This window comes from Lissotriton helveticus, chromosome 6 (assembly GCF_964261635.1).
Source record: "Lissotriton helveticus chromosome 6, aLisHel1.1, whole genome shotgun sequence".
Lineage (NCBI taxonomy): Eukaryota > Metazoa > Chordata > Amphibia > Caudata > Salamandridae > Lissotriton > Lissotriton helveticus.
Window position 1 is genome coordinate 173,043,057 of NC_136067.1, and position 25,252 is coordinate 173,068,308.

Genomic DNA, 25,252 nt, shown 5'->3' on the forward strand with positions numbered 1-25,252 from the left:
ATTAATGTATGTGGTTTGAATGATAAAAGGAAAAGAGGTATACTGGCCCAGATGTTATCAACTATGCGGGTGGACGTAGTTTGCATTCAAGAGACTCACATTGCTTGGTCCAATAGAGGGACCCTAAAAGATCTTGGGCTGGAAGTGGTAGGATGCACTCGTCATGGTTCCACTACACGTGGGGTTGCAATACTTAAGAGACGTGGATTGGGTGAAGTTAAAAGAGTTAAAGAGGATCCAACTGGACGGTGGGTAATTGCAGAACTTAAAATTGGAGGTTTGGTAGTTACTATATGCTCCTTGTATGGATCTATACTAGATGATTCGGGTGCATTGGATTTTTTAAGTATAGAGCTGGCACAATGGTCACCCAATATTTTTTGTGGAGACTTTAATTTGCACCTCGAAGAAACTTTTGATATTTATAGTAGGGTTCCATATAAGGGGAGGAAGAAGGTGTTTACAGCACTTAAAGGGATCATCGAAGAGTATAGATTAGCTGATGTAGGGCATGAGAAGCGAGGAAACATATTTGGGCATACCTTTTTTTCTGCACCGCATCAAAGATTTTTCAGATTAGATAACTTTTGTTTATAAGGGATTATATGATTTAGTACAAATGGAATTTGAGGTTCTTCCAAAAGTCATTTCAGACCATAACCCTCTAATACTTAAGCTTGTTTTAAATATGGCTAATACTACCCGTGCATGGTCTTTTGACCGCAAATTATTGTATGACCCTGGTTATGTTGAGCGTATGAATGCTTGGATTCCAGAATTTTTTCACCACAATAAAGACTCTACATCATTAGAAATAGTTTGGGATACTTTTAAATGTGGGGTTCGGGGCGAAACACTTAGTTATTCTTTGAATAAACAAAAAGAGACCCGGAATCAGGTAACTTCTGAATTTAAAAATCTCAGAGCTTTAGAGATTCAACTTATGCAACTATGTAAGCAAGGGTCATCTACGGAAAATACCACAAAGAAATTAATAGCTCTAAAAAATACGATTTATCAACGATATGCTACGAAACTTGCACAACAGATCTCTGCATTTAGGACAGAGCTATATGAAGTGGGGGAAAATTCAGGAAAAATTTTGGCAAAGAGGGCAAGGCAGAAGGCAGCTTATGCTAGTATTGATAAAATCGATAATCATTTAGGGACAACAGTTAGCAGAGCTGAAGATATTCTGAGAGTTTTTAGAGATTTTTATTCCCAACTGTATACGGACGAAGCTCGTCCTGAGTGTTTAGACCAGATCAACCAATTTGTCAATCCAGTACTGAATAGTATTCTTTCTATTGAAGAGAAGGAGAAACTAGATTTGCCATTCACTTGGGAGGAGGTTGAACTCTCTTTAATGTCCCTAGCCTCAGGAAAAGCTGCAGGACCTGATGCCATTCCGCTAGAATTTTATAAACACTTTAGGAAAGTATTAAAAACAGAACTATTAGATTTATGCTTAAACGCACAGCAAGGTAACTCTCCTCAATCCTGGCATGAGTCTATCATTACGGTGTTTCTTAAAAAAGGGAAACCTCCTTTATTGCCCTCATCTTTTCGCCCTATCTCACTTATAAATTCCGATAGTAAAATTTTTTCTAAAATCCTAGCGGGTAGACTCTCTAATATTATTTCCCCTTTAGTCTCTAAATACCAACATGGTTTTATTCCAGCTAGAGACACCGCTGATCATATTCGACGTGTGATTTCTTTTTTGGATTGGTCTCAAGCAACTCGGTCTAATATGGGACTAGTATTTATAGATGCTGAAAAAGCTTTTGACCGGGTTGCTTGGGATTATCTTTGGGAAATTTTGCTCAGGAAGGGATTAGGTCGGGGGATTGTTAAAGCTTTGAAAACCTTGTATATTACCCCAAAAGCGTATATTCGAATTAATGGACAATTATCTTCACCTTTATCAATTTCCAGAGGTACCCGTCAAGGATGTCCCTGTTCCCCTTTACTTTTTGCTTTTTATATAGATCCCTTAATTAATCGTTTTTTTTCGGAAATGGATATCAAACCCATACACTTAGCCAATATTAATTACCGAGTCCTTGCTTACGCCGATGATATTGTGATTTCAACTACAGACGTTCAAACAGCTTTACCTATTATTGATCTAATTGCCAAACAGTTCGGATACTTTTCGGGCTACAAACTTAATCTAGAAAAGACCCAAGTTTTGTGTTCTGGAGAAAACCTACCTGTTAATATCTCCACTTCTTCAGAAGTCACTTATTTAGGTATTAAAATCTCACTACCTATAGAAAAAATTGCAGAACGTAATTTAAACCCTATTATTGCCCAAATTAACATCCTACTACAGCGTCTTGATCATCTGCGATTGTCCCTCTTTGGCCGTTCCAACATCTTAAAAATGCTGGTCCTACCGAAGGTTTTATATTTGTTTCGCACAATTCCTTTGGATTTCTCATTACACTCTCTCAAAATCTTAGAAAGAACCACATTTCGCTTTCTCTGGGGCTATAAACGCCATAGAAAAGCAGCTAAAAAAATGATTCTTAGTAAGGAATGTGGCGGCTGGAATGTACCGTATTTTCTTTATTACTTTTCTGCTGCTTTACAATATATTGGTCCTCTCATTTTAGGTGAAAGAACTGAGCTTGCAGAATGCCAGACCCCATCAATTTACCAACTGCTTCTAGGCGAGAAAGTTAAGGGTAGCTTTTTGAGACTAGTAGAACCCAGCTACTACAAAAAAACTAGATATAAGACTTTGAAATCTGCTTTTGGAGTCTGGCAGAAAATCCGAAAACATATTAAACTAGCGAAATTAAATCTCTATACTCCTCTTATATCAACGGAGCTATTTCCAGAAGTCTTTTTTGATTTAACTATGCACAGGTGGCAGCAGAAAGGAATTAAGTACTTGGGGGATTTATTTTGCAATGGGCAAATGATCTCGTTCCAGGATCTAATGGCCAACTTTTCCGTGGAAAGAAATTATTTTTTTAAATATCTACAACTACGTAGTTTCCTACAGCGCCACCCTGTTACTCCATTGATTAAAAATTCTTTATTAGAGCTTTTACAAAGAAAACCTCGCATAGGTCCTATATATCTAAGCCTAATGCAGGAATTTGGTGATGATCTAGGCCAATGTCAGACCAAATGGGCCAATAGTCTAGACATAGTAAATGTTGATGTTTTATTGTCAATTAGAATGGCTGCAGAATGTCTCATAACTGGGATGATGAAATCTCAACACTTTATGTGTATTCACAACCTTTATTATACTCCCAAAAAAGTAGTTAAATGGAGCACGATGGCAGGCACGAATTGTAGCCGATGTGGATTGTATGCAGCTGATGAACTACATATGTTTTTTTTTTGCCCTAAGCTAGTGCCGTTGTTTCAACAAATTGAAATTTTTTTGTCTATTATTTTGAAAAGTAATATAAAGATAACCAATGAATTAGTATTGCTTGGTATAGATCATACTACTACTCGGCCTAGACCAATCTCTTATTTTCTTTTTCTGTGTATGGCCGCAATTAGATCTTGTATCACCAAGGAATGGATTAGCCAGGAACCCCCTACTTTTTTGATGTGGAAGGAAAAACTATTATTTATGTTTAATATAGAGTCGGCTATCTACAAGCTCAAGGGGGTTAAAAAAAGAATTATGGGAGAATATGGGCACCAATTGCCGAGTGGATTTGATTTAAATCTATGTATTTTATAGTTGCTATTTTAATTTGTTTTCTGCCAAAATCCTGTCATATAATTTGCTTTTCTCTGAAAATAATCTGCTCTTTTTGCTTACATGCTTTTTTTCTGTTTATGTTGTTGAGTATAACGTTTTGCTGTATTTCCTTGCAATAAAACAATAAAACTTTAAAAAAAAAAAAAAAAAAAATTCATACCTAGGTTGGTATGAGGTGCAAGATAGAGCAGGCTGCTCGGCAATTGCTGAAATGTGACTCCTAAAACCATAAATCTTTACATTTTTTGGCTCCATGGTGAAGCCTGTGGAATGAAGATAGCTGGCTTCACGTAATCTTGTCTGCAAGGGATCACATGCAACCTAGCAGACTCCACATGAACAATTGTATTTGCAATAGCACGCAAACCTGTTCTTCGACTATCTGGAAACCCAAAACGTCTCAGAAGTCTGAAACAATTCAGAATATAGAACTTTTGTAAGTTTCGAAAAGGACTTTAAAAAAAGTCTTACCTAGCAATTCAACTTGATGCAGATATGCTAGGTAGACACAACAGTAACATAATTACATTAACCCCAGCATGGTACACAAATAGTGATAAGAAATATCCAAATATACACAGAACAGAAAAAGTCATGCTCCTTCAGCCAACACTAGTGGATTGCAACTGAAGAGCAGCCCAGGCTGCATAATTTCAGAAAAGAGCAAGGGAAATATGGTTAAAGAGAATCAGCCATTAATCATCTACTGTCTGTTTCATAGCAGGTTTAAGGGTAGCTATCAAATAATTCAGTTACTTGGAGCAATTACAAGAACATGTATGCACATATGGAATTTAGTCAACTACATCAGACAAAGACCGAACTATTGTGCAGGAAACCGCTCCAAAAAGTTGATGGCATGCCAGGTTTTAATCGCGTGAACAAGATGCAGTTATAGAACATTAATCTAAATGGAACTAGGTGGCATACGGAGTGGTTATCTTAATAATCTGTTACCACTCCGGTCCTTGCAGAACTATAATGGGTCACACCTCGTGATGCAGCCCTTTATACATGCACTGGCTTGGTTGAGCATCTTGAAAGGAAGACTGACAGCTTGGAAACCTGTGCACAGGAAGCGGTTCTATAAATTATGATTCTGGCAAACAGGTGTGTTTATAAAAAAAAAAGTTCCCAGTATGAGGTGAATTGCCTCCACGATATTGTTGGTATGGAAGGTCAGACTCTTCTGCACCCCCTTAACTACTGATGGCTCTTTACACATGACACATTCAAGATTCGAGTCCTGTCACAAGCTTTAGATAATCATTACCCCACCAAACAACAAAAGAAGGGCTTTATGCAATTGCCGCTTGCAGTTGACTAATGCTGGGCGAAAAGGGTTGTGGGGGAGGGAGAGAGAAGAGGAATTGAAGTCTCATTTCCTCTCTTGCAGAAAAAAACACGTCCACCTACATATTCTTCCTTAAATAACGAACCGATACTTGCTTACAACAGGAGTTGATAACCACAACACACACGACTGCAGCGTTAAATGTGGAACAAAGATAGTGGCTTTTAGTTTGAGATTTATGGTTATGGTGTTTGCCAACTGTTCAAGATTACCAAGAGAAAGAACATTGCAGAACAAGCCTGACTGAGCCTACGGCTTCCAGATAAAGTGCATGGGCCCTGCTCTTAAATAACCCACGTTGCCACCCAGTAGGCCGGGTTCTGTTCCAGTCAGAAACCCTGCCTTGAAATAGAGGTACTTAAATGAGAAGCAACTACAGAAACCCCACACTGGTGGGTCAATTGGCGTGCTCTCCCTAACCCCTTCAAGTTAAGAAAATATGCTTTCTCAGGCCAGGATTCCTGCCAGCATTCCTGTAAAAGTGTGTGTGTGTGTGTGTGTGTGTTTGGGGGGGGGGGGGGGGGGGGGGAGTCTGAAAGCAGAAATATTTTTGTCTCAGAAAACACACATTGCCAAAGTAGTCCCTCACACTGAAGGCAAAACAAACTGTAGGTGTCTTCTTCGGGAAAGAGCAGAACACCATCACTCTGAAGTTGGCCAAATTTTAGAATAATAGTAAAAACCAGGATTGACAAAGCCAAAAAAGGTTTGACATTCAACGGGAGAGCAGCATGCGGCTCCACGCGGCCGAGAGGATGGGCCGGCTCTGCCTGGTGCGGGCGGTCGCGCTCCCACGAGGGACCAGTCTTGGAAGCGTGACGAGAAGGGGGCGGTGCGCCCCCGCCACACCCACCCGAAGGGTCAGTACGGCCGCCGGGGCTTGGGGACGTGGAGTATTATGGACTTATTTATTGCACGTTATGATGGACTTAGTTATTGCATTGTGATGGCGCAGACTTTGCCCGAGGGTGTTTGAGCTTTTCTTGATGGGAATGGACTTGATACGGGGGTAGTACAGGGGAACGTTGGCAGAAGGTACGTTATAATACAGGAGGTATAGCACTGCAAGAGGTGGTGATACAGGGGGTAGTACAGAGGAGCGGATTGTGAGGCACCGTTTCTGTTCATGAGGCGGAGTGGAAATCGTGGGCGAACAGCATGGGTACCCTCACGCCGCTTGGCTTCCTAGGCTTCCTGCGCTTTGCGCTCTATCAGGCGCGCTGTTTACATTTTAACCTACCTGTTTCTTATTTGTGTTGAACTCAGTTTGTTTCCCTTGCTTTTAATTGGGCTACAATCTCCCCCTCACTTGCACCATAATTGTTCGAGCACCGCTGCTTAGCGGGTCCGGTTCTTGGGGCGGTGAACTACAGGCGCCATCTTAGGTGTGGTAGTGACACATTGCGGGCGCCATTATCGAGCGGACTAGCGCGCCGGCAGCCACGCGGGACGCTTATTTAAGGCGACCACTTCTGAGGGCAGCCTGGACAAGGTACCCTCACGCCGCTTTGCTTACTAGGCTTCCTGCGCTTTGCGCTCTATCAGGCGCGCTGTTTACATTTTACCCTACCTGTTTCTTATTTGTGTTGAACTCAGTTTGTTTCCCTTGCTTTTAATTGGGCTACAATCTCCCCCTCACTTGCACCATAATTGTTCGAGCACCGCTGCTTAGCGGGTCCGGTTCTTGGGGCGGTGAACTACAGGCGCCATCTTAGGTGTGGTAGTGACACATTGCGGGCGCCTTTATCGAGCGGTCTAGCGCTCCGGCAGCCACGCGGGACGCTTATTTAAAGCTCCCCACAACGCGCAGCGGGCGCGCCTTCCCTGCGCCTGAGTCGTGCCAGAGTCCTGCCCGTCAGCACTAAGAAGGCGCGGGTCGCGGCAGGACTCGGAGCTCCAGTCTCATCATGACATCGCCTAATATTATATATCTAAGGGATGAATTGCTGGCCATCAGAGGTCGGGTCATTAATTGTGGCCACAGCCCTGTTGGCCCGCTATGTGGTCCTTACCTGTGTGCTTGAGGAGGCTGGTCATTAGACACTCCTGTCCCTATTCGAGCGGTGGAGAAGCCACTCTCGCATAAGCACACGGCAGAATTGCGTGAGCTTAGTATCTGGAACCTAAATGTAAGGTCGCTGGTAAAACATCATCAGGAGATACACGATCTCATCAAGGATGAGTCTCCGGACTTATTTTTTTTTACAGAAACCTGGTTGCAGGATACGGATACATCCATCCTCAACCTGGCTTTCCCCCCCGGAATATTCCATCTTCACGCTCAATCGTGCAACCAGGGGTGGAGGTATTGCGATGGCCATCAAGTCGTGTTATCCGTGTGAATGGAAAGTTTTAAAACTCCCAGGTTGGGAGAGCGCCCTCTTCAAAGTTTCAATTAGTCATCACTTCACCTTCTCTGGCATTTTGATTTAATCGCCCTCCTGGCTGTGATTCTGCTTTTAGGGCAGCCCTCCCTGATCTAATTAGCACCTTGTTATGTTATGTTAAAATGCGTTTATATAGCGCACGGCTACTCTAAAAGAGTGTCCCGGCGCTTTCCACAACAGCTACAGTGTAACACATAACATAAAGAACAGTTCCCAAAAGCAGGAAAAAGAAAATCCACCTAGACAGAAAGATTAAAAAGCCAAGTTTTCAGGTTCCTTCTAAATTGAAACAAATTGGGAGTGCTGCGAAGTACCAGTGGGAGCGAGTTCCACAACTGGGAGGCCGTGAGGCTAAAAGAACGCCCCCCCGTACGAGCCTTCCTCACCCGTGGGACCACAACAGTAAAGAGGGATTCAGAGCGAAGAGAGCGGGCAGGACGATAAAAAACCAATCTCTTCTGCAGATATCCCGCACCTGAGCCAAACAGAGCTTTGTGCACCAGCGTCAAGGCTTTAAACATAATCCGTTTACGGATCGGCAACCAATGCAACGTCTGTAGCAGCCCAGAAGCCCGTAGTCTATGCAGACCAAAGATCGCACGGGCTGCGGAATTCTGTGCCACCTGCAGGCGCTGGACCAGATAGTCCGGTAGGCCTAGAAAGAGAGCATTGGCATAATCGAGCCTAGATCCGATTAGCGCCTGCACTGTAATCCGTCTGTGCTCCGCAGATAGTAAAGGGAGAAACTTGCGGAGCATTTTCAGAATACCGAAACAGGTGCCGGACAGGCCGAGAACATGCGCTCTCAGAGAAAGCTTGTTGTCAAGCCTAACACCGAGGTTCTTGGCAACCAGGGAGGACTGCACCGGAGGGCACATAGCGACCGGCCACCACTGCCGCCATTCGGGATCGATGGCACAGCCGAAGAATAAAACCTCCGACTTGCTGGAGTTGGCCTTCAGGCTATTACGCTGGAACCAACCGAAGACCATATCCAGACAGTCCCGAATTCTCTCCCCATCAAATGGCTGATCTTTGCCACATGTGAAGAGGAGTTGCGTGTCGTCGGCGTAGGACACGATCTGGGCTCCGTAAGCCTCCACCTCAGCCGCCAGAGGGGACATAAAGATGTTGAACAATGTCGGGCTCAACACAGATCCCTGTGGAACCCCGACTCCCAGTGGCGGCATCTCGGCGGAGCTCTGGGACACCCAGACCGTCTGGCGGCGGCCTTCCAGAAAAGATGTAAACCATCTGAACACCGTCCCCCTTAGGCCGATGTCATAAAGCCTGGCGAGAAGCGCCTCATGGGGGACGGTGTCGAAGGCCGCCGACAGGTCCAACATGACTAACATGGCCTTGCCACCCACATCCAAGGTCTCCCTGATGATCTCCGAGACCTCCACCAACGCTGTTTCCGTACTGAAATTCGGACGGAAACCGGATTGGGATGGATGGAGCAAATTGTTGGATTCAAGAAAGCTCGACAGGACGCCATGGACATGTTTCTCCGTGATCTTGGCCAGAGCCGGGAGAAGTGAAATTGGCCTGTAATTGGCCAACACCTCGGCATCAAGACCAGGCTTTTTCAGGAGGGGGATCACCATCGCCTTTTTCCAGGTGCGTGGAACAATCCCCTCCCGCAAGGAGGAATTGAGGATCGGGTTGACCAAAGGATCCACCACTGCCGCCATCCCCGCCAAAAACTTGGCGGGGCATGGGTCCAGTGGTGAGCCAGATTTAAGGCTGGCCAGCAGCGTCCGAGACATGTCACTGGAGACAGGTGGAAAGTCAGCCAGTACTGCCGTGGACATGGGCGATGTTCCAGGTCCTGCCCCAGGGCCGCAACCATCCTCCATTGAGCTCTCCGAGAAGGAGGCCTGAATTGCCTTAATCTTGTTGGTGAAGAAAGTGGCCAGATCACACGCCCACGCCTCAGGTGACACAGGCGGGGGTGAATAAGAGGTCGGGGACGTGAACTCCTTCACTATCGTGAAGATCTCCTTGCAGGAGTTCGCCGACGCCTCAATCCTCCTAGCAAGGTAATCCCGCTTGGCGCCAAGAATAGCCCGGTGATAGGCCTTGGCACTAGGATGTGCTAATTTCAGTATTCTCGGAGACCTCAATCTTCATTTTGACTGCCCGACCCCCCTACTATCAGTAGTATTCTGGCCGACTTAGAGGCCTTGCAACTTACCCAGTTGGTCACATGTCCTACGCACATTGGAGGGCATATCCTTGATCCTTTTTTCACCAACCTAGCGGGGGCTAGGGCTTTAAGCCCTATTCAGATCGCTTGGACAGACCATATGTTGGTGAAAATGCTATGCCCTTCTTATGAGCACCCCTTTAAACCTCAGAACAGTACTCAGGCGCCACTGGAACAAACTGAGATTGGAGGATCTCTACCATCTGCTGGAAGAGGCCTCGTTGGGCCCCATAATCAATGCGGAACACGGCTACACTCTTCTGTGAGTGGGTTACCCGTGCCCTCGATTCATTGATCCCCATGGTTTGTTCTAAGTGTCGCCCAAAAGAACCCAGCCCCTGGTATGATAGCTCTCTAGCGCTTCTTAAAAAAGCCTGTAGACAGGCTGAGAGGGAGTGGCGGAAATCGTTTGACTCTAGGAAAAAGTCATGCTACTTCGCCAAAATAAAAATCTACCATAGGGCGGTGTGTAGAACACGAGCAGCCTTTTATGCCCAAGAATTCCAAAATAGCTCCAATCCGTCAAAACTCATATTTAAGGTGCTAAAGGACCCGATGGCTAAAAGGGCAACGGCGGTGGAAATCTGTTCGGATTCCCACTGCGAGGACCTGGCTTCCTTCTTTCTCGAGAAGGTTCAAGCCATCTATCGAACCTTCCCGAGTGGCACTCACATCGCGGAGCCGGTCAGCTGTAGCCTGGGTGGATGTGAGTCTCTTACTACCCTGTCTATCAATTGAGGCCTTTAACACATTGAGCCTTAAAATCAAATCAGGATCTCCTGCGGATCCGCTTAACCTGGCTCAGTTCAGGATCATGTCCCCTTTATGCCGTGCTTTCTTTGATTAATTTGTCATTATCTTCAGGTGTGGTTCCCACTAAGTGGAAACAGGCCGTAGTCACACCTATTCTGAAGGCTACCCCTGACCCCCTCAAACCTGAGAATTACCGCCCTATTTCCCTTCTTCCTTGGGCCGCGAAAGTAGCCGAGGCCCATGTGAACGGTATTCTTTCAGACCATCTCATGAGGGCTAACATCCTGGACCCTACCCAGAACGGCTTCCGTTCTGGTCACAGTACGGAGACGGCCTTGCTCTCTATGGTTGAACACCTGCGTTCTGTGCTTGATTCGGGTCGGACGGCGGCACTATTGTTATTAGATCTCAGTGCCACGTTCGACACGATCTCGCACAGGATTTTGCTCCAACGCCTGGAGGAAGTAGGCATCACGGGCTCCGCCCTCCACTGGGTTCGTTCCTTCCTTGCCGATCGGTCTTTCAAGGTTGCGATTCCGCCCTGCCAGTCTAAATCATATCCGTTGGAACTGGGTGTCCCGCAGGGCTCCTCGTTAAGCCCCACTCTGTTCAACCTTGACGTGAGGCCGCTAGCTGCGGTCGTCAAGCGGTGGGGCATGACGATGGTCTCATACGCTGACGATACGCAGCTGGCGGTCACGTTGAGTGGGGACTCTGACATGGAGGCTCCCAGGTTCCGTGACTGACTTCGGGCAGTGGCCAACTGGATGAATACCAACTGTCTCCAGTTAAACGCCAAAAAGACAGGTCATGGTGGTCGGCAAGCAGGCGGAGCTATTGGGTGACTTGTGGTGGCCTCCTGAACTGGGTGTGACTCCTACCCCAGTGTCGGAGATAAAAAATCTAGGGGTATGGCTGGATCCGACCCTTAGTTTCATCTGCCACACCAAGAAGGTGGCGGCTACTTGCTACGGCATTATCCGAGGTCTAAAACCTATCCTGAAATTTTTCGACCCGCCCACCAGGCAGCTAGTGGTTCAGGCGTCAGTGTTCTCGGCTGGATTATGCTAGTCCGCTTTTGGTGGGGATCAATCAAGCGGAAGTCATCCGGCTGCAGCCAGAGTGGTGACTGGTCTGCCGAGGCAGTGCTCTGTATCAAACACGCTGCGCTGGTGGCGAATATGTGGAACTCTCCCCCCCTACATCCGTGCCCTTGATGATCTCTTGCTGTTCAGGCGCGCCATCAAGACTTTTCTATTCGCTCAGTATGGGCATATAGGACAATGTTCATATATGCACGAGAAGTCCAACCCCTACGTTCTGTAAAAGACAACCTCAAGACTAGCGCCTTAGTCAAAGGTATAGTTGACATGATCAAGGAAGTAACTTCCTATGAAGATACTACGGATGATGAGATACTTGCATATGTAGGTTGGAACGTGACCGGATATGGCACTGTGAGAAACAGCAAGCCAAAAGATCGTCCCCTATCTGGATCATACCCCATCAAGGTCACCTGTGTGTGCAAGGTATTGGCAAGAATCCCAGAGCTCAGCTAGGGAAGAGTATCTGTACAGAAACGTATGTTTTTGGATCTCAGACTTCCCCTGCGTTTTTAGCCGCTAAGGGTACTTATTTCATCTGCCATGATAGAGCCTATACATGGTTGCCCCCTGATTTCTCGGGCTCATGTTTTGTTTCATTCCTGTTGCCTCCCACCTACACAGCAGCGGCGGATTACCACCGGACAAGGGTAGTTAGAGGAGTTTTGAGTAAAGAAGACACTGCAGGTCAAGAATTTGGGGACTTTGCAAAGGGTTTTCTGCCGTTCTGGGGATCCATGGCCAACAGCAGAAACATAAGGCAATTAACAAGGGTAGTTGAATCCACCGTGACTGAAACTGCTGGTGCCCTTAGTAACTTGACTGCTGAGCTCCAGTCGGATCGACTTATGACCCTTCAGAACCGGGTCGCTTTGGATGTTATACTCGCAGACCGAGGTGGAGTATGCAAATTGATCCAGTCTAGTTGTTGCATTTTTATCCCAGATAATGCTCCAACAGTGTACAGGGCCATCTCCAAACTGCATAAGATTTCCGAATCTATTCATGTGGATAAAGGAGATTGGTCGTTAATGGGATGGTTCTGGGAACGGATATCTGCCTGGGGATGGAAAATTCTAATGGTCATTGGGATGGTCTTAGCCATTCTTTTCATGTTCTGTCTGTGCATACAGTGTGCTCCTGCAGTATGTGGCCTCTGTGTTACATTATGTGTAAGGAAGCCTGTGTCAAGAGATGAACTAAGTACTAGAATGATGTTACAGCAACATCTCAATGACTTTAGGAATATAGATCTGGACTCAGACTAACATGAGGATAGATTAATTGCCTATGTAAGGGCAAAAGGAGGGTTTGTGGTTCTGAAAATCTGGATTCATATAATAGTTCTGGACTCGAGAATTAAAACTTAGTCGAAACATGACGAATTTGGTATCAAAAGACCGAGAATGACGAGTACATCATGTACATGTATTTTCAGCCTATTCGAGTGGCGATTTCACCCTGAAATCGTCACTTACATTCTGACCCCTTCATTTCCATTTATGTGTTGCCCTTTACATAGGCCTTAATCCAGCTGAATTCGATTCCACAAGGACACATGCTCCTTAATCGACTTTCCATGACCTGTACAAGTTGGAACCATTGCCCCAGGCCGAACTCGTTAGGTCAGTTCCCCTCCCAGTGGCCGAGCAAGATAGCATCTAGGCTCAACAAACCATAAAACCATTTCAGCGCGCACACCTGCCATATCTCGCTCACATCTATCTCCACTCTTTTGCTTCACTTACTTTATGGTGGGGAGGTGCCCGTTTTTATTAGGGGTCCAGTGATATCTGATGAAATGTTGGGCCTTGCCAAATGATTTGTTGTAGGCAGCACGAAGTGAAATATGGACATGTCATCATGACTCTGCTTTTTCTTTGTACTAAAAGTATGTTAACGATTTACTTTACAACCAAGAATGTTTTGCCTGAAGCCTAAAATTGTGTATAAGAAGAGAAGCCTGACTTTGTAAAAGTGTGCAGTCTCCTGAGAACATACCTGTATTGTACTTCTAGGACACTTGTTACCTTGGTTGCAGCCAATAAACTAATCTTTGACTTCACCTAGAAGACTCTGAGTTTCTGTGGTCTGGATCAGGAAGAACCCGAGGTCTCTGGGTGTTGATTCCCTGGCACCGCTGGGTTACCGGTTCTGTGCCAGTTCTTAAAAACCCAGTACCTCATCAGAAAGCTGACTAACAGCCCTCATCAGGAATAGCTTAAAATGTAATGGGTTTCTCATGCATTTTACAGGTGCAATACTAAGTTGTGTTGTTGATTTTGTCAGCTTGTTCTTGTGTATATCTTGGGTTCCCATGGCAGTCAGAGGCCAGAAGCCAATAATTATTAGGGTTACTTTTCATCACCACTGGTATCACAATACTGTTGCATCTAAAGTGAATGGCTAAGTACTCGCTTAGAGCAGTGGGCTGAGCAACAGGGTAACCCCTTTTTAATGGCCTCATTGCATGCAATTAAATTGCAGTAAGCTTCGAGAGATTCACTAAAGAAATCAAGCACTGGCAAAGCCAACTCTGCTTTGGCTGCCAAGCTGCAGATTTTGCTATTGATTGTTTTGGATTAGTTATTCAATACATTTATAATAAAGTCCAATAAAAATAGCAGGCTATGTGGATGCATGGGCTGCCATCTTGTAATTGTTTTAGACCAAGTATAAGAAAACTTATTTCAAGACTGCCACCGTGCATCCTGGAATGGCTTCAACCACCATTTAAGGAGGGGTGCCGTGGCAGTACAGGATGTATCAGCAAGAACTCCAGTAAAATCTGGGTAGCTGCTGGGCCCTCATAACAAATTGTAAAACGTTAAAATGAAGAATTGTAATGAGGAAATGCTCTCCACCCACCCCCCCAAATACCTAGCACTAAAGGGGAAAGGGAACCAATGGCTTTAGTTGGCTAATCCATTCTCCAATCTGTATGCTGTGGTGGGCAGAAGCAAAATGTGAATGACAAAAACAGGCCAAAGGATGATGAGGGGCAAACTGAAACCTATGTGTGTATGTTTAAAACATTATTATTATTTTTTTTAAATAAAAACTATAAGATCTTTAACCAGAAAGCTCTGGGCATTCGGAAAGCAGTTATCACAAACTCCTATGGTTAGGTTAGGCTGATTTGTAAAGCGCAGCAGCTGCCCCAGCAAAGGGGCGTCCGGGCGCTAATAGCAATAAAAGCCCACTGACAGCAAAGAGTCCATAAAACAAGCAAAAAGAGGCCCGAGAAACTACCACACCTAGAAGGAAGGGAAAAGGTGAGTTTTCAGGGCCTTCCGGAATGTCAGGTAGTTGCCCATACTCTGAATGTAAACAGGAAGAGCGTTCCACAGCTTAGATGCTAGAATGCAAAAAGAGCATCCACCAGCCTAGCCCTCCTAACCCGGGGAACAGCTGCAAGGTGTTGACCTGCAGAACGAAGGCGGCAGGCGGGGGCGTAGAACAAGTCAGCCAGAATGCCAGGAGCCGGGGAGTTCAGGATCCTAAACGCAAAACAGAGAGACTTAAAACTCCACCCGTTTTGCCACTGGCAGCCAATGAAGCTGACGAATGGCAGTGGAGGTAGAGGTGGAGAAGCGGCGAGGCAGGCCTAGAAGAGTTCTGCCAGCCACATTTTGGACTCTCTGTAGTCTCACAATCTCAGTCTTGTTGGCCCTCAAATATTGCGAGCTGCCATAGTCCAGTCTCGACAGCACGGATGCCTGGACAATAATCTGTCGGATGAAAGGGTCGAAGAAACCCAGCAAGGGTTGAAGCCTCGCAGGATGCCAAAACATGGCACTGCTACCTTCTTAGTCTGGGTTTCAAAACTCAAGGCCTTGTCTACCCAGACCCCAAGGTTCTTCACCACCTGTTTAGAGGTGGGTGCTGGGCCCAAGGGCCCAAGGTGGTGGGCCACCACTGTTCACTCCACAGCTCCCAGTCTTTCCCGACCAGCAAGACCTCAGACTAGCTGGCGTTGAGCTGGAGACAGTTGGCCGTCATCCACCCTGTGACGTCCGCTAGACCACCTCGGAATTTTGCAGCATCGTTCAAACAGTCATCAGAGAGGGCGACAACTAGTTGTGTGTCATCAGCATATGACACTATAGTCAACCCTCTCCTCTTGGCTACCTCAGCTAAGGGCTGAACATACAGGTTGAAAAGCGTTGGGACTCAACACCGAGCCCTGCAGCTCTCCCTGTTTAATAGGATGGGATCTGGAGGTGAAGGGAGGGGCCGACACCTAAAAAGGACCTCTCCGAAAGAAAGGAGATAAACCATTCCAGGGTAGGGCCCATTATGTCAGCCTCCTTCAACCTCTATCAAAATCTGGTGAGAGACCGTATCAAATGCGTCACTGAGATCTAATAGGATCAGTGGCGAAGTGCGTCCCTCATCCAGTGCTGCTCTTAGTTGTTGCAGCTAGGACGGCAGACTGTGCTCAGACTTCGAATAGCCAGGTCTTGAGGTGTTTCCTGAAGGTGAGATGGTCCTGGGTTAGTCGTAGGTGTGCGGGGAGGGAGTTCCATGTCTTGGCTGCCAGGTAGGAGAACAATCTTCCTCCGGTGGTGGTTCTGCGAATCTGAGGGACGGTGGCAAGGGCGAGGCTGGTGGAGCGGAGCTGGCGGGTGGGACTGTAGAACGAGAGGCGGTTGTTGAGGTATTCGGGGCCCGTGTTGTGGAGCGCTTTGTGTGCGTGGGTGAGCAGCCTGAACGTGATCCTCTTGCTGGCGGGGAGCCAGTGCAGGTTTCTCAGGTGGGAAGATATGCGGCTGTGGCGAGGGATGTCGAGGATGAGTGTTGCGGAGGAGTCTGTATGCGTTGCAGGCCTTTCTGAAGTTTGGCTGTGGTTCCTGCGTACAGGGCGTTTCCGTAGTCCAGTCGGCTGGTGACGAGGGCCTGGGTGACATACTGATCCCTGAGTGAAAAGATTGCAGATACCTGGGTGAGACCTAGTTTGATGCGGTTAAATCAGCGGTAGAGCATGGGTCTCAAGTATTTGCAGTGTGGTAACAGAGGGGGGGAACCCGATTTGGGACTTTTTAAGATCTGACTGAAGGAGATATCTAACGGGAGGCAGTGATCAAGTTTACTAAGGCAGACCTCCCCCTGTACCTCCGACTGAAATCCAGAGTGAGGTACGGATGTAGTTAGCTGTGAAGTAATGCTTTTGGATGTGTTAAATGAATTTATTAAGGAAAAACATAGCCAGCGCTTCGCATTGTGATTCCAAGAGCATCGGAGGCGTTACCCACAAGAAGCCTTTTGGTGGATTGCTAAGTTTCCACCCGACTTGTCACAAGTCATTTTAGTGGACAGCACCATGATTTTTATGGCCTGGCTTGTAAGCACAATTGTCAGACAATTATGTAAGAAAACCAGGAGAGGGGCAGTGGATCTGTGGACACGTTGGGGGAGGCAGGAGTAAATGTTTTGATTGGGCATTAGTGGTGTACTTACCAAAAGAGTGCTTGCTCTCTACACAGCTGTGATGTATGTATTCATCCAGCTGCTTGAGGTTGAACTTTCAAGGACACACACACATGCCATTAACTTGTCGTAGATAACTAGAAAATGTATGTAGTTCTCTAGCAGGAGCACAGATGGGAGGAGGGTAGTCATTAACGTACACTGATTTTTATTAGATCTGGCTTTAGAGTGTAACTGTCACCCGGCCTTTAAACCCACACCAATATTCTACAGTTCTTGGTTTCCACACAAATACATATCCTTCTCCACACTATCTACTTATAATACTTAAATTGCCATAAAACATTCTTTTAAAGTCAGACCTAATGTCATTGCCAATACTTGTTGAAAAATTGAACGGCCACTGAGAAACCACCCATGCATTACAGAAGCAACTGGGGAAATGTCCTAACTAGCTCTGACCCAGGTATCTGCAATCTTTTCACTCAGGGGTCAGTATAAACTGTATGTCACCTTTCAAGGACGACGTATTTTCTAACCTTCTCAGAATTTCTATAATGGTAAAACAAGATTTACGTGCGTAGGCCCGAACCTCCAGACCGAGCTCTGCAGTATCAACTGTGACCATACAGACTACCTACAATATCCAAAACATTGTTTGAGGCAACAGCATTCAGTGAAATAGCGCACAACAAATAGACTGGAATTTCTCCTAAAGTAGTTCCGTGACGAAGCGGAATGCTCAGCAACATCCCTTTACATAAATCCAACATGGCCGTACTGGTTATTCTCGTTTGTCGTTGGGCAGCGCCAAGACACGAGGGCCCTGCATGCATCTCTCTTTACTAACTGGTGGCAAAAGAAAGTACGTTGGCATTGGAAGTTACTCAACCATGGAACCTCAGGAAATATAAGGAAGTGCACGGTGTACCGTAGAGAAACAAAGAAACAACCCTATGGCGCGTGAGAGATGCCATGACTGAGGTTGCACAGCTGACGTTAGTAGATGTGTAACCGATTTACACTAACACCCATGTTAAATGAACGTCAATTACTCCTAGAGTCCTGTACAAGTGATCAGAGATATTTTCTCGGTTAACCAGCATTAGCTTTTTAACTATTCCTGAAACATATGTTGGATACAATGGTATTTCTATGTTGAGTGAACACAGCCAGGGACCAAGAGTGCTGAGAGCTAGTTGGGTTCGACATAGTGGGGAGCGAGGGTAGAGGGGTAAGTACTGCACTTAAATTGGGTTTACAATTTTTTGGTGCGAGCGCCCAGAATCACGATTTGACAAAAACGGGAAGCGGAGATAACAATCCATGTACAAAAGAAACAAAATATCGACCAAATTAGCCATTAAAGCAGCCTCAAAACATTAATTTACACCTATCCATCTTTAAAATAAATAATTTTACGCGCTGTTAACAGCTCTGAAAAAAAATATGAAGTTGCAAAGTCATTTTCAACATCTTACACCACTCCTAGATTTTCAACAACCGGACTACAAGTTCCACAATGCATAGCCCCCAAATCCCAGTTTCCCGAGGTTTTACTGGGAGGTCGAAAGAAACCACAATACGAATTTGCAGACCCAATAAGAATTTGCAGACCCCAATCAACAGATGTAGGTAAGGCTACACCACACCCAGGTCGACATGGTATTAAAGTTACTCGTGCGTGATTGCTCCCGTGGCAGCACTCGTCAGACGCATGAACGGACAACCGCATCTCGCTTACCTTCTTGTTCTGTTGTTGGGCTCAATGGAACGTTCGCAGGGAGCCCCGCGCAACACTGCCTGGCCCGGGAGTGCGCGAGCGCAGCGCGGTTGGGATTTTATAACAGAGAAGTGACGCCACTGGCGAGAATCCCAGCCCTGAGCCTCGCGCTGCAGACGACTACGTCATGTGACCGCGCTCCCACGGTAAACACCGCGTGACCTGGCCCAGCCTTGCTGCAGCCGGCTGGTGGGAGGAGTTACGTATGGTGATGTGTTGGGATAGTCAGCTGACCTGTGTTCAAAGTTTTCTGTGGTTTGCGGGAATTTCCAGACCAGAGCCGCTGTTATGTATTTATTTATTTATCTGTGGGTTTTTATATAGCGCGTACTTTACCCGAAGGTGTCATAGCGCTTTACAATATAACCAGTTGTTACATTACATAAGGACTGCAGAGTACGTGGATTACATATAAGATAGGAAACATATACATAAGTCAAAACACAAAAGGAAAACGTTACAATGGTTTTTACGAAAGATGTGCAATTTAAAAAAGTTAAGATACGATCTGCCAGTATTGGCAGGAAGTGAGTTCAAAGAATATAGACATAACATAATGATATTATATAGCATAACATTATGGTCTTGGCTGGTTGCAGGGCTCGATTCAGGGTACCACGCGGGTGGATGGCGTCCCCCCACTTATTTTACTGGGAGCTCGATAACTGGAGCGAATGGAGCCACACATTAATTCTTTGGCCTCTCTAGGGCGAGATCGGAGCCCATTCAAAACGCTGCTCATTCGCTGGCTTCTCTGATGCAATCGCATTAGGACTTGTGCCCTGGCTGGTTGGTTAGTTTCAAGATAAGTCCAAACAACAACCAAGGGCTCCACCCGCTAGTCATGCCCTCGCAGTCCCTCTACATAGGGAGGAGAAAGCCAGGCTGTAGTCAACATGCCCCAGTTGGGACAACCTTCCCAGGTTGTCCCCTGGCACTGCACTCGGCATCAGGGAGGCACAGCACTCCGACCTCTTCACAGAGTGTCCGTTGAACGCTGCAGGCTGGGAGAGGAAATTATTTTCTGTCCCATTCTAGGACTTCTGATTTTCACATTTTAAGGTTTCAGAAAGACTACTGAATCTAGAACGGCCAGGAAATAGTAATTAGATCCTCGCATACCATGCTATATAGGTAGAGATTTCTTGTTAGTGGATAGGATGTGGCATAACAACCAGAGTTGCCAACTTTGGAACTGGTGTACCGGGTTCAGTCTTGGCATTGGCTCAACATTCTGTGTTATTCTGGGTGATTCTGGGTAAATCACTTAATCTTCCTATGCTTACAAAAAACAAGTATTGGCTAAGCTAATAGCATGCATGCCAACCCTCTGGAATCAAGCAGGAGACTAGACGACTATAGCCAAAGTCAAAGTCAAAAAGTAGCTTTATTCGATTTCAGTTAAAGAAAATCACAAAAGCACAAATAAATACACAAAATGGACATTAATAAAATTCATTTAAAACTGAGAAATACCAAGAAGCAGTCATAATAAGATTTCAATACATTGTTGATCTACATCTGATAACGCTTTTTAAAAACATGGCAACTAAGTACATGGACATCTCATCTTCCAACATTTGCAGTTTCAGTAATGCCGGTCTACATTGTCTCAAACCCCATTGCTTCAATAAAAATATTAAGTATTTGTTCCTTGGCAATGTGTACAATTTACAAAACAGAGTACAATGTATCAGTGACTGCTGTGATATGTCATCACAGGGGCAGAGTGTCAAATTTTTTCGACCAGATGTTAGGTTCTGGGAATGTAATTAGCCTAAAGAAATTCCCCCCCCTGAAGCGTGTCAGTAACATCCGAGTGTAACAACTCTGGGTATGTATTAAATATTTCTGGATATCCTGTCCCTGTAAGATTATTTGATTCTCCATCACAGAGACCTTTTTACCCTCTAGCAGCCACCGTTTGTTCTCTAACAGAATGAGGCAGATATCTTTCAGTTTTTTTCTTGAAATTGTAGCTAGTAAGCTCGGTGAGTCAAAAAATTCAGGGTGTCCAATTCCTTTAAGAAAACCCTTGACATATATGAACCAATCAATTTTTAGTGCCCCCTGAAGCTTAAGGCAATCCTGAATTATATTCCTGTTTAATTCAGTTTCGTCCGAGGTCCATACCTTATGCCACAGCAGAACAGGACTCAATTTAATAAGGTCTGTGACATAGTCCAGGCCTAGTTCCTTGTGGCAAACATACGTGGAGGTTGCCTTGGAGACAGCTAACAGATATCTGAGGAAAGCATTTTCACATAACTGAATGTCACGTGTATCTGCAGTCCCCCATATTCCTGCGCCATATATTACAGTAGAGACAAATTTTGATTTGTAGATATCCACCAAAATGTGTACGGGTCTGCCCCCCAGTTTATTTGCAAAATGTTTTACTGCCCCAATTGCACGGGAAAACGCTAGTTTCCTCGTGTTAGCAGCTACCGACCATGTCCCATTCCTATCAAAACTAATCCCCAGATAGAAAAAAGTGTTAGTTAGTTCTATCTTTGACTTTGCTAGGGAAATGTTGCACTGGACGTTTCTCTTTTTCGTGCAGCACATACTAAAAGTTTTTCCAATGTTAATTTTTAACCCTCTGTCACCCATGTAGTCTGACAAAGAACTAAGCGCTCTCTGTAGGCCTATCTGGGTCCTGGCCATAATTACTGCGTCGTCGGCGTAGAGTAAAATGGGGGCAGGACTACCATCAATTTGAGAGAAGTCCTGTTTTTCATTCATTAAATGGGTTGCCACGCTATTTATATAAAGATTAAATAAAAAAGGCGCTAATATGCAGCCTTGACGTACTCCTTTTTTTATAGGAAATTTTGAAGTGCATTGGCCCTCATTTCCAAAGCGTACTTTTGCGCCCGCCCCTGGTATAGTTCTTTGATAAAGTTCAGTATATTTGGTTCAATGCCTAATTGTAACAAGGTATCCCACAATATTTCGTGGCTCAGGCAATCAAACGCCGAACTTAAGTCGACAAAAGTTAGAAATAGATTGCCTTTTTTTGCTACCACGTGCTTGCCTATAATTATTGCCAGGTTCAACCTGAAACTTGGAGAGGGCTCCTGTGTCTTCTGCCCATATCTGCAGTATGTTTAAAATCACTCTCCCTGCCACTTTCATCAGAGAGTCTAATAACGAGATTGGCCTGTAACATTTGGGATCGTTACGGTCCCCTTTCTTAAAGATGGGGACCACGATTGCCTCTTGCCATGAATCCAAAAACCCTTCTTTATTGCAACTGTTTAAAACATTGGTCATAAGGGGTGCCCATAAATCCGTGTTTGTCTTATAAATGTCTACAGGGACCCCGTCTGGCCCAGGGGCTTTACCTGCCACACTTTCTGTAATGGCTGTTTCAACTTCGGATAACGTAAAATAGATATCTAATGGGAATGATCCCTCTAAATGCTTCTCAGGCGTCGCAGCTATTTCTACGTGGCCACTCCCTCCTATATCATCGCTTTTATATAATTCAGTAAAGTGGGTTACCCAGGAACCTTCATCAATGGCCATCTCTATAGTATCTGTGTTCCTGTCTACGAAGAAGGGTGCGTTCACCGCCTTCCAAAACCCAGTGTTGTCTTTCAAGATACAGGCTTGGTGTAAAACTCGCCATGCTTCCTGCTTCAATACCTTCTTCCGTTTTTTTATAGCTGTGTAATAAGTGGCTCTAGCCTTTCTTATTTCAAGAGGGTTTTTCGGTTCTCTTTTGAGTGTTTGCTTCAAAACTGCATGCGCTTCCCTACACTCTGAGTCGAACCAACCCTTATCCTTTTTGCCTGAGCTCTTCTTCAGAGTTCCTGAAAGGGCTTTGTTTATTTCTTCTGAGATACCACGAAAGGCCGTAATGACTGAAGCACAGTCATTATTTTCTGCTAAGCAGATCATAAAATCTTTATAGTTATTTTTTACTAAGCCTTCAAGGAAGGCAGTGGGCTCCACTCTATTCCATTTTATGGAATAACCGTTTAATTTAGCTAGGGTTAACCTATGGCTACGTAGATTGTCTATAACATCATTTTTCTTGCTATTTTTAGAGGTGACATTTAAGGACAAGCTAATAGGAAAATGATCACTTAATGAGATATCACCGGTTTCGAATTTAAGGACATTACAAAGAGGACTATTTGATACCAGAATGAAATAGATCAGTGAATTACATCCCCTGCCATTAAAAGTAGGTTTAAAAACAACTTGTGGGTGACAAAGTTCATTCGCAAATCCCAAGTCTAATTGAAAAAGTACGTTGTTTAAAAGATTTCCTGTAATAGTGTGTGCAAAGTGAGTGCAAGGGTCACCTTCTAGGTTTTCCAGCCCACACACACCTGAGTGACTATTTGTGCACAAGTAACAATTGAAATCTCCCGCCCAAACCACACAGTTCCCCTTCGAGCAGTCATCACATGTGTTTTGTGTGAGAAGTTGGCCTGATATATGATGCTCACTAGTTCTAGTGATCACCTTGTATCAGTCCAAACAACCCTTATGGTGATTGGTTGTAAGTCAACCTTATAGACCAGCTATCCTAATGGTAGCATGGACAAAGCAGTCTTAGGCTAAACTCTTTTGGCATGTGAAGCCAGCTGTTTTACCACAATATAACCCCTTGAATACCAGATGAAAGGACACCACACAGGTTGTTATGAAAATAAACAGTATATTTATTAATAACAACACCTCTGAACTCTTTATGTCAAGTCAAGTCAAGTCAAAGAATTTATATAGCGCACTACATACCCGGAGGGTTTCAAGGCGCTTAGGAAGGGGGAGGAGGATTACTTGTCAAATATCCACGTTTTGAGTTGCTTTCTGAATGCTAGGTGGTTCTGGGTAAGGCGAAGGTTAGCGGGGAGTGAGTTCCATGTTTTAGCAGCCAGGTATGAAAAGGATCTGCCTCCCATGGTGGTCTTGTTGATGCGAGGTACAGTGGCGAGGGCTTGGCTGGAAGAACGTAGTTGGCGGGAGGGGGTGTAGAAGGACAGTCGTGAGTTGAGGCATTCTGGACCGATGTCGTAGAGTGATTTGTGTGCGTGGGTAAGCAGTCGGAAAGTGATCCTCTTATTGACGGGTAGCCAGTGGAGGTCTTTAAGGTGACCAGAGATGTGTTCGTTGCGTGGGATGTCTAATATGAGTCTTGCTGAGGCGTTTTGGATTCGTTGGAGTTTCTTCTGGAGTTTTGCGGTAGTACCCGCGTAGAGGGTGTTTCCGTAGTCGAGTCGGCTCGTGACCAGAGCGTGGGTGACTGTTTTCCTAGTTTCGGTGGGGATCCAGCGAAATGTTTTTCTGAGCATGCGAAGAATGTTGAAGCAGGAGGAGGATACGGCGCTGACTTGTCTGTTCATTGAGAGTGAAGAATCCAGGATGACGCCTAGGTTCCGTGCGTGGTCTGTCGGGATGGGTGCTTTTCCGAGGGCTTCCGGCCACCAGGAGTCGTCCCATGCAGAGGGGGATGTACCTAAGATGAGGACTTCTGTTTTGTCTGAGTTAAGTTTCAGACGGCTTTGTTTCATCCATTCGGCAACTTCTTTCATTCCTTCGTGTAGGTTAGTTTTGGCGGTGCTGGGGTCATTGGTGAGGGAAAGGATCAGTTGAGTGTCATCCGCGTACGAGATGATGTTGAGGTTGTGTTGGCGTGCTATGGCCGCGAGGGGGCTCATGTATACGTTGAAGAGGGTGGGACTGAGTGAGGATCCTTGTGGTACGCCGCAGATGACTTCAGAGGCCTCGGACTTGAATGGTGGAAGGCGGACTCTCTAGGTTCTTCCGGTGAGGAACGAGGTGATCCATTCAAGTGCTTTTCCTTGGATTCCGATGTTATTGAGGCGCTGTAAAAGGGTGCTGTGGCAGACTGTGTCGAATGCTGCAGAGAGGTCGAGGAGGATGAGGGCGACTGTGTCTCCGTTGTCTAGTAGAGTTCGAATGTCGTCTGTTGCTGCGATGAGGGCGGTCTCAGTGCTGTGTTTTGCTCGGAAGCCAGATTGTGAGGGGTCGAGGGATTTGTTGGCTTCGAGGAAGGTGGCGAGCTGGTTGTTGACAGCTTTCTCGATGACTTTGGCCGTGAATGGAAGAAGCGAGATGGGGCGGTAATTTTTGAGTTCGGTGGGGTCCGCTGTGGGTTTTTTCAGAAGGGCGGTGAGTTCAGCGTGTTTCCAGTCTTCCGGGAAGGTGGCGGAGTTGAAGGAGCAGTTGATGACGTCTCGGAGGTGCGGTGCTATGACGGAGTCTGCTTTGTTGAAGATGTGATGAGGACAAGGGTCTGTGGGGGATCCTGAGTGGATGGAATTCATCAAGCGGATGGTGTCCTCAGTGGAGATTGGGTTCCAGTCGTTAAGGGTGTTCACGGGGGGAAGATGATCAGCAAGTGGTTGGGTGGGTTGGTTTTCGGGTTGGTTGTCAAAGCTGTTGTGGATGTCTGCAATCTTGTTGTGGAAAAATGAGGCTAGGGAGTCGCAGAGGGTTTGAGAGGGGGTGATGTC

At 45.6% G+C, this 25,252-nt stretch overlaps 1 protein-coding gene across 1 annotated transcript in view; it reads right to left on the bottom strand.

Moving 5' to 3' along the window:
- CTSB (cathepsin B) overlaps positions 1 to 18,921 on the bottom strand; it is an 82,083-nt gene extending 63,162 nt beyond the window's left edge. The window contains exon 1 of the mRNA XM_078647582.1: positions 18,720 to 18,921. The gene's annotated coding sequence lies outside the window, so the exon portion shown is untranslated. The remainder of the gene's footprint in view (positions 1 to 18,719) is intronic.
- Positions 18,922 to 25,252: the final 6,331 nt, after the last annotated feature.